Source organism: Triticum aestivum, chromosome 3B (assembly GCF_018294505.1).
Source record: "Triticum aestivum cultivar Chinese Spring chromosome 3B, IWGSC CS RefSeq v2.1, whole genome shotgun sequence".
Taxonomy (NCBI): domain Eukaryota; kingdom Viridiplantae; phylum Streptophyta; class Magnoliopsida; order Poales; family Poaceae; genus Triticum; species Triticum aestivum.
In genome coordinates, this window is record NC_057801.1 from 731,066,832 (window position 1) to 731,075,788 (window position 8,957).

The window sequence follows — 8,957 nt, forward strand, 5'->3', positions numbered from 1 at the left end:
CTAAGAAGGCATCTGTTCTTGACCTCGAGATTCTCAACACCCAGACCCCCTTGGTCCTTTGGTCGACAGATGATATCCCATTTGGCTAGTCGGTACATTCTCTTAAGATCATCACTCTGCCAAAAAAATCTTGATCGGTAAAAGTCTAGCCTTTTCCAAACCCCGACTGGAACTAGGAAGAACGATAGAAGGAACATCGGCATACTCGTGAGCACCGAATTGATAAGAATCAGCCGGCCTCCATAAGACATGAGTTTTCCCTTCCAGCAATTGAGTTTTTTCTCAAACCGGTCCTCGATGCACTTCCACTCTCTGTTTTTTAGCTTACGATGGTGAATAGGTATACCTAGGTACGTAAAAGGTAAAGCCCCTAATTCACATCCAAACAATTGCCTATAAGCCTCTTGTTCCTCCTTGGCTCTACCAAAGCAGAACAACTCGCTTTTGTGAAAGTTAATCTTTAATCCGGACAATTGTTCAAATAAGCATAACACCAGCTTCATATTTCTCGCTTTTACCAAGTCATGCTCCATAAAGATGATTGTATCATCAGCGTACTGCAGAATGGAGACACCCCCATCAACCAGATGAGGCACCAAGCCATCCACCTGACCGACCTCCTTTTCCCTTCCTATAAGAATTGCCAACATGTCCGCCACAATGTTGAATAAAATAGGAGACATCGGATCACCTTGCCTCAGGCCTTTGTGTGTCTGGAAATAATGACCTATATCGTCATTCACTTTAATTCCAACACTACCTTTTTGCATGAAGGATTCTACCTGGCGTCGCCAAGCTTCATCAAATCCCTTCATACGTAAGGCCTGTTGAAGGAAGGGCCATTTGACTTTGTCATACGCTTTCTCGAAATCCACTTTGAAAATAACCCCATCCAGTTTTTTCGTGTGGATCTCATGGAGCGTTTCATGAAGAACCACAACCCCTTCAAGAATGTTCCTGTCCGACATGAAAGCAGTTTGGGTAGGCTGTACCACAGCATGCGCAATCTGTGTGAGCCTATTAGTCCCAACCTTGGTAAAGATTTTGAAACTAACATTCAGAAGACAGATGGGCCTGAATTGCTCAATTCTCACAGCCTCTGTTTTCTTAGGGAGAAGGGTTATCGTACCAAAATTCAGCTGAAAAAGCTGAAGCTGTCCAGAGAAGAGATTATTAAACAGAGGCAACATATCCCCCTTAATAATATGCCAACACTTTTTTATAAAACTCCGCTGGAAAACCATCAGGGCCCGGCGCCTTGTTATTTTTCATTTGCGATATGGCCTCGAACACCTCTTTCTCAGAAAAAGGAGCCACGAGAATATCATTCTCCACCGCTGTGAGTTGAGGAACATCCTCAACCTGATAGACAGTAGCCCCTGATTCTCTGTTTGGTGTTCGAAAAGAAAAGCCGAACGGAGCATCAATTTTAATCCGCAGGAGTCTAATAATAGGTGTCTTCGTGAATAATAAGGCAATGCTGCTTGCCACTGCCGCCAGCACGGCCGAGGTCGCCGGACTCAAACTGGACCTAAAGCAGGCTGAAGAGGAGCTCAGCCTCACAAAGAGGCGGCTCGAAGAGAACAAAGGTGAGTGATACCCCGTTCTCATATCATATAGAGAAGAAAAAATTGGTGACGCTAAAAAGCATCATGATTTTGTAATAGGGGCCACGATCGAAGTAGCGGCCCTGAAGAAAGCGGTATCCGAGGCCGAAGATAAGGCGTCCACGGAGCGCATTGAGCGTGAAAAGCAAGATGCTAGAGTGGGTGAGGTACAGCAACAGCTCCAGGAGTTCGGCAAGAAGTTTGAGTCCTTGGAGCGTGATCTCAAGACGAAAGAGTCTGAGCTTGCGAAGGCCCTTTCGAGCATGAAAGACACCAAGGCCGAAGCCGAAAAGGCCCAGCAGGAAATCCAGGCGGCCAAGAAGATAGCGGCGGGTAAGACATTCTTTATGCAGAGCAATCATGTGGAGGAGACATTTCTTTTACTTACCCACATTTGGAGCTCTCCAGGGGCATTCGCAGATCTTCCACGCAGCATATCAGATGCCGCGGAGTTCTACCGTGCCGAGGAGGGGAGCTCAACAGAGAAGTTGTTCTGGTCCCAGTATGCTGGAGCCGAACACCCGATGCCTCTCAGTGACCAATTGAAGCAATTGGTGGAACTCCACAGGGCGGCCGAAGTGGCTATGAAGGATTTCATAGTCCGGATGTGGCCTGGTGAGCCCCTGCCCGCCAGCTACTTTGGCCTGATAAAGCGGATGGTAAATGCTTGTCCGCGACTTGAAGTGATCAAGCAATCCGTTTGCATTGAGGGTGCCTGCTGGGCTTTTGCCCGTGCGAAGGTGCATTGGGGCAAGCTGGATGCGGAGGGGCTGGTGAAGGATGGACCACCGAAGGGCGAGGCGCATCGCTGTCCCGAAAAATTTATGATGGCGTTATGAAAGGCGCTCGTCTTGTGGCCGATGAATGTACCAAGGACGCCATCTTTGAGTAAATGTACTCCTGTTGTTTTTGTAATATGAAAACGAATTTGGTTGCACTATATAGCGATTTGGTGATTTAAAATATTACCTTCTGTGCGGCTGTTTATAAAATTCTGAGAGTAGGCCAGTCGTCGGTTTCTGCCCCCACGTAACTAGTACTGGGGTGTTCGTGGAAAACCCAAAACACTCTTTTATCCAAATTTTTGGTCCGTGAAGGAGGTGTTTGGCGCAGCGAACCAGGAAATCAGACTATGCGGCATTATAACTCTCACTTAGCCATAGAAGTCTATAATTTTAAATTGCGGCGAAGCCCCTAGAATTCGGAAGGCCGAATTGGGGCGCTATACACGCCTAAATCGGACGAGGCCAATGAGGGAGTCCTGGATTAGGGGGTATCTGGACAGCCGGACTGTGTACGACGTCCGAACTATTGAAGCGTGAGGATGCAAGACTCAAGACTTCGGCCCATGTCCGGATGGGACTTTCCTTGGCATGGAAGGCAAGCTTGGCGATCCGGATATTATGTTTCCTTCCTTGTAACCGACTCCATGTAAACCCTAGCCCTCTCCGGTGTCTATATAAACCGGAGAGGTTGGTCCTTAGAAGGCCGATCACAATTACAATCATACCATCATAGGCTAGCTCCTAGGGTTTAGCCTCTACGATCTCGTGGTAGATCTACTCTTGTACTGCCCATATCTTCAATATTAATCAAGAAGGAAGTAGGGTTTTACCTCCATCGAGAGGGCCCGAACCTGGGTAAACACCTGTGTCCCTTACTTCTTGTTACCATCAGCCTTGACGCACAGATCGGGACCCCCTACCCGAGATCCGCCGGTTTTGACACCGACATTGGTGCTTTCATTGAGAGTTCCTCTGTGACATCGCCGTCAGGCTCGATGGCTCCTTCAATCGTCATTAACGACGAGGTCTAGGGTGAGACTTTCCTCCCCAGACAGATCTTCGTGTTTGGCGGCTTGGCGCTGCAGGCCAATTTGCTTGGCCACTTGGAGCAGATCGATAGCTATGCCCCCGGCCATCAAATAAGGTTCAAAAACCTGAACTACACGGCGGATATCCATGGAGACTTGATCTTTGACGGATTTGGGCCAGCGCAAGAAGCACCGAACAGTCGCGATGAGCACGGCTTAGACCTGCTGTCAGACGTCACTCGGGATATCGTCCCAACAGAAGCCTCGGATATAAATCCGGGACAGGTTGCTTCGCCTAAGGACGGAGGGCTAGACCCCGCCCCGCAGGTCGTACCTTCATCGGCAATGGAGCCGAACATAGGTTTCACCTCTGAGGGAACCTGTGACTTTGGACCCCCGGATTCATATCTGGACGTAGGTCCCAGTCCGCGCGCCCCCAAGCCCGCCAATCCTGGTTGGGCTCCGGCGATGGAGTTCACCGCGGTGGACGTTTTTCAACACTCGCCCTTTGGCGACATGCTGGACTTATTGATGTCTCTCTCCTTGTCAGGAGACTCCGGGCCGAACTATGTCCGGCTCGAGTGGGAAGCAGACAACGACGGAATTTGTTGCCCACCCACCACCCATTTCATTGCCACGATCGATGATCTAACCGACGTGATTGACTTCGACTCCGAAGACATCGACGGTATGGACGACGATGTAAGAGAATCACAGGAGCCACCGCTCACCGGGCGGTGGACGGCCACCTCCTCATATGATATATATATATGGTGGACACTCCGAAGGAAACTAATGGCAACGAGGCAACGAAGGACAACCCCTCGGGAAGAAAATCAAAGAATGGACGTCGTCGGCGCCGCTCCAAGCCCCGCCATAGCAACACCGGCCCCGGAGGCGAAAATAAGCCGGATGGCGCCGAAGAAGAATATGACCCTGATCAGCCCGCCTTTGAGCAGGCCGAACAGGAAGATGAGTAGGTCATCCCAGAAGAACAGGCGACAGACGCATACTCGGAGGAGGACAACTACATGCCCCCCTCCGAAGACGATATCAGCCTCGGCGACGACGAGTTCGGCGTACCTGAGGATCCCGTGGAGCAGGAGCACTTCAAGCGTAGGCTTATAGCCACTGCAAGGAGCCTGAAGAAGAAGAAGCAGCAACTACAAGTTGATCAAGACCTGCTCACAGATAGATGGACTGAAGACCTGGCAGCCGAGGAATATGGACTCGAACGCCAAACGGCTGACCGACCACCCCGTGGCCGGGACAAAATGGGATACCAGCCCGCACCCCCACGCCGATACACTACGGCTCAGGGCAACAGGCACGACCTGCAAGATATTCTGGACAATAAAGCAGGACAACCAAGATCGATCTACGAATCGAGGGGGCGTGCCCTAGCGCGCGACGACGACCGTCACGCCGGATACATCATCAACAAATCCGGCCGGGCCGAACACAACAACCCAGACCAATCCGACCTGCGTAGCCACATAGCCCGGCACAGAGGCGCCGCACACCCCCTCTGCTTCACGGATGAAGTAATGGATCATGAATTCCCAGAAGGGTTCAAACCTGTAAACATAGAATCATACGATGGCACAACAGACCCCACAGTATGGGTCGAAGATTTCCTTCTCCACATTCACATGGCCCGCGGAGATGATCTACACGCCATCAAGTATCTCCCCCTTAAGCTCAAAGGACCAGCCCGGCACTGGTTAAACAGCCTGCGAGCAAATTCCATTGGTAGTTGGGAAAACCTGGAAGATGCATTCCTTGACAACTTCCAGGGCACATATGTGCGACCACCAGACGCTGATGACCTGAGCCACATCACTCAACAGCCCGGAGAGTCAGCCCGAAAATTCTGGACTCGGTTCCTCACTAAAAAGAACCAAATAGTCGACTGTCCGGACGCCGAAGCCCTGGCGGCTTTTAAGCATAATATCCGTGACGAGTGGCTCGCTCGACACCTCGGCCAGGAAAAACCCAAGTCTATGGCAGCTCTCACAACCCTAATGACCCGTTTTTGTGCGGGTGAGGATAGCTGGTTGGCTCGTAGTGGCACCACGCCACATTCCGGCACTTCGGACGACCGTGATGCCAACGGCAAGCCACAGCGCAACAGACATAAGAGATGGAACAACGGCGACAGCACGGAAGACACGGCAGTCAACACCGGATTCAGCAGACCTAAATCCGGACAGCGGAAAAAGTCATTCAAAAGAAATAATCAGGGATCGTCCAGTCTGGACCGCATACTAGAGCGCTCGTGCCAAATCCATGGCACACCGGACAAACCAGCCAACCACACCAATAGAGACTGCTGGGTGTTCAAACAGGCCGGCAAGATAAATGCCGAAAACAAGGACAAGGGGCTGCACAGCGACGATGACGATGAGCCCCAGCGCCCGAACACGGGGGGGGGGGGGGCAAAAGAAATCCCCCCAGGTGAAACGGTCAATATGATCTACACCACCCACATCCCCAAGCGGGAATGGAAGCGGGCACTACGGGGCGTCTATGTGATGGAGCCAGTCGCCCCCAAGTTCAACCCATGGTCAGCTTGTCCGATCACCTTTGACCGTAGGGATCACTCTACCAGCATCCGTCACGGCGGCTCAGCCGCACTGGTCTTAGACCCAATCATCAACGGATTCCACCTCACGCGCGTCCTTATGGACGGCGGCAGCAGCCTGAACCTGCTTTATCAGGACACAGTGCGCAATATGGGCATTGATCCTTCAAGGATCAAGCCCACCAAAACCACCTTTAAAGGTGTTATTCCTAGAGTAGAGGCCCGCTGCACGGGTTCTATAACATTGGAAGTGGTCTTCGGATCCCTAGACAACTTCAGGAGCGAAGAGCTGATCTTCGACATCGTCCCATTTCCTTAGTGGCTACCACGCACTGCTCGGACGAACCGCATTCGCAAGATTCAATGCGGTGCCACACTATGCATATCTCAAGCTCAAGATGCTGGGACCGCGCGGGGTCATCACTGTCAATGGAAATATGGACCGCTCCCTTCGAACAGAAGAGCATACGGCAGCCCTCGCGGTAGAAGTACAATGCGGCCTCCGCCGGCAAACCAATCCGGCGATAACTTCGAGCACTGTCAAATGAGTCCGGATCACCCCGCAACAGGATCAACACGAATGCCAAGATCGTGATTAGCAGTCCGGCCTCCGCTCAAGCCCTTCCAAAGCAGCATTCGTGCCATGCGTACACAACCACGCACTCAAGATACCTTGGGCATAGGCAGAGGCGCATCAACGACTCAGTCGATAATGTGGGTAACCGCTAAATACCTTCATACTCTTTCCCTTTTACCTTTTAGGACACTGCATTAGTACAACATCCTCAGAAGAGCCGAATTGCCGGACTCATATGGAAGAGACACCCAAGGCGGCAACAGACATTGTGCGCAGAAGGAAATACCCAAGTGGAATCTATTTACGATCGTTATACCTGCTTCATCTATCCGCACACGACTTGCCCATGGATAGGACATGTCAAATAGTCCTATTTTTATCTCTGCCTAATGCATCCATTGTAAACATACGCTTAAACGTATTTTTCGTCAAATGGAGATTATATATAGCGTCAACCTATCATCCTTATTTGAGTATTTTTCTCTTATAAATGTTTATTTGGTATTGCATCCGTACACCTTGCTATGGCCAGTTTGCCAGGGGCTTCTTATGGCGCCCCATAATATGGCAACTAAAAGTCCGAACACTTTCAATAGTGCGGCACCCCGAACTTATAGCACTATATGCATCAGCTCCGAATCATGTCTTGGGTCTACAGTTGGGATAGCCCGGCTCCCTTGTTTTGGTGCCTTACGTTCCGTTATATTGGCTAAGGTAGCGCAGGGATAACTACTGCGATTGTGTCCCGGTTCTTCCGGACGAGCACCTCAGTAGAGAAAGCCAAAAACTGACCGGCATGATGTGGCGTGAGCTGGTCGCTGTTCGAGAGGTACTAAAATCCTTAAAGATTTTCCGCTTTAGGCGATAAATCGGCTTTGTCCGATCAAGGCGTATATAGCGCCCCAATTCGGCCTTCCGGATTCTAGGGGCTTCGCCGAAAACTTAAAATTATGGACTTCTATGGCTAAGTGAAAGTTATAAAGCCGCATAGTCTGATTGCCTCGTTCGCTGCGCTAGACACCTCCTTAAGGGACCAAACATTTGGATAAAGAGTGTCCGGGTTTTCCACAAACACCCCAGTGCTAGTCACGCGGGGGCGGAAGCCGACGACTGGCCTACTTTCAGGATTTTATAAACAGCCGCACAGAAGGTAATATTTTAAATAACAAAAGTGCTACATAGAGCAAGTAACTTCGTCCTTAAAATACAAACATGACATAAGCGAATTCATTCAAAAATGGTGTCCTTGGTACATTCGTCAGCCACGAGACGAGCACCCTTCATAACGCCATCATAGTACAGCTCGGGATGGCGATGCGCCTTGCCCTCCGGCGGTCCATCCTTGACCAGCTTCTCCGCATCCATCTTGCCCCAATGCACTTTGACGCGGGCAAGGGCCCGGCGGCACCCTCGATGCACACAGATCGCTTGATTACCTCAAGCCGCGGGCATGCATCCACCATCCGCTTGATCAGGCCGAAGTAGCTACTGGGCACGAGCTCACCAGGCCACATCCGGACTATGAACCCTTTCATAGCCAGTTTAGCCGCCCTGTGGAGTTCGACCAACTGCTTCAGTTGGTCACTCAGAGGCATCGGGTGTTCGGCCCCAGCATACTAGGACCAGAACAGCTTCTCCGTTGAGTTCCCCTCCCGCGCATGGTAGAACTCTGCAGCATCTGATACGCTGTGTGGCAGATCTGCGAATGCCCCTGGAGAGCTCCGAATTCGAGTAAGTAATAGAAACACATCCTCCACATGTTTGCTTTGCATAAAGAACTTCTTACCCGCTGCTATCTTCTTGGCCTCCTGGATCTCCTGCTGTGCTTTCTCAGCTTTGGACTTGGCGTCTTTTAAGCTCATAAGGGCCTTCGCAAGCTCGGCCTCTTTGGCCTTCAGGTCATGCTCCACGGACTCGCACTTCTTGCCAAGGTCTTGGAGCTCCTGTTGTACCTCACCTACCCTAGCACTTTGCTTTTCGCGCTCCTTACATTCCGAGGCCACCTTGTCTTCGGCCTCGGATAATGCCTTCTTCAGGGCCGCAACTTCGGCGGGGGCCCCTGTTACACGGTCACGACACTTAGTTGTTAGACCCACCAATTCTGCCTATCCTTAAATACATAAGAACGGGAATTACTTACCCTTGTTCTCTTCGAGCTGCCTCTTCGTGAGGTCGAGCTCTCCCCGCGCCTGCTCTAGGTCCCGTTTCAGATCGGCAACCTCGGCAGTACGGGCAGCAGCAGCAAGCAGCACAGCCTGCTTATTCAAAACAATACTTATGATTAGACTCCTACGGATTTTAATTGACCCTCTGCTTGGCTTTTCTTTCCGAACGCCAAACAGAGTATCAGGGGCTACTACCTATCGGGTGGTAATT